At 42.6% G+C, this 1,119-nt stretch overlaps 1 protein-coding gene across 4 annotated transcripts in view; it reads right to left on the reverse strand.

The window, feature by feature from the left end:
* The window catches only part of Opcml (opioid binding protein/cell adhesion molecule-like), a 1,175,213-nt gene that overhangs the window by 19,990 nt on the left and 1,154,104 nt on the right, over positions 1-1,119 (reverse strand). The window lies entirely within an intron of this gene.

Genomic DNA, 1,119 nt, shown 5'->3' on the forward strand with positions numbered 1-1,119 from the left:
AGGGAGGGAGGGAGGGAGGGAGGAAGAAAGGAAGGAAGGAGGGAGGGAAGAAGGGAGGGAGGAACAGAGGGAGGGAGGGAGGGAAGGAGGGAAAGGGAAAGAAAAAGTTTCAAATTTTTTCTACTTAAACATTAAAAAATAAACCTTCTTTGTTGCTTTGTATATCCCTCCCCCATGGTATAACCCCTGCTTTCATTGTATTTGATGTTGGTATAATTTGTGGACGGGAAGGGAAAAAACAAATTTAAATAGGGATACAGGGGGACGAACTTTACAACTTTGGCGGGGGAAGGGGGGGATAGGGGGTGGGAGATGGGAAGGGGAAACAAAGGAGGAGGCAACAATGCTTGCAATGTACTCATTACCTTGCCCATGTAATTGTAATCCCTCTGTATGGTATTTTCACAATAAAAAATATCCTTTTAAAACAAATTGAAGATTAATTAAGTATACAGTGGTGCTGGGTGCCCAAGGCTCATGCCTGTAGTCCTAACTACTCATTCAGGCTGAGATCTAAGGGTCTCTCAGGCAGTTCAAGCCAGTCTAAGAAAGGAAAGTCCATGAGATCCTTTATCTCCAATAAGCTACCAAAATGCCAGAAGTATAACTGTGTCCCAGATGTGAAGCAGGAAGATGGCATGTTAGCTGAGGAGAGCTTGGGGGTAGGAATTGGGATTCAGGTGTTTTGGTACTTTGAATGCTCAAGTCACTTTGTATGGATCCCTCTCTTCTCACCCTGCCATATCCTCAAACTACTTATGTATTGGCACTTGCTTTCCCTGCCTCCATCTCCAACCCAGCATGATCATATAGGATATGTCAGTATCTGGTTGCCATCATTCAAAGATGTGATGCCCTTGGAAAATATATTTTCAGGGGCTCCCATCTATACAATCAATTTGAGTGACCCCAGACTAGCTTCACGTGTTTATGTGGTAGAACACTTGCCTTGAAAGAGGAGAAAAAAAGAAAAGAAAAAGAAAAAAGCTCAGGGAAAGTGTCCATATCCTCCCTGATTTCAAGTCCCAGGAAGAAGAAGAAGAAGAAGAAGAAGAAGAAGAAGAAGAAGAAGAAGAAGAAGAAGAAGAAGAAGAAGAAGAAGAAGAAGAAGAAGAAGAA

The sequence above is a fragment of the Dipodomys ordii genome, unplaced genomic scaffold, assembly GCF_000151885.1.
Source record: "Dipodomys ordii isolate 6190 unplaced genomic scaffold, Dord_2.0 Scaffold10, whole genome shotgun sequence".
Classification (NCBI taxonomy): Eukaryota; Metazoa; Chordata; class Mammalia; order Rodentia; family Heteromyidae; genus Dipodomys; species Dipodomys ordii.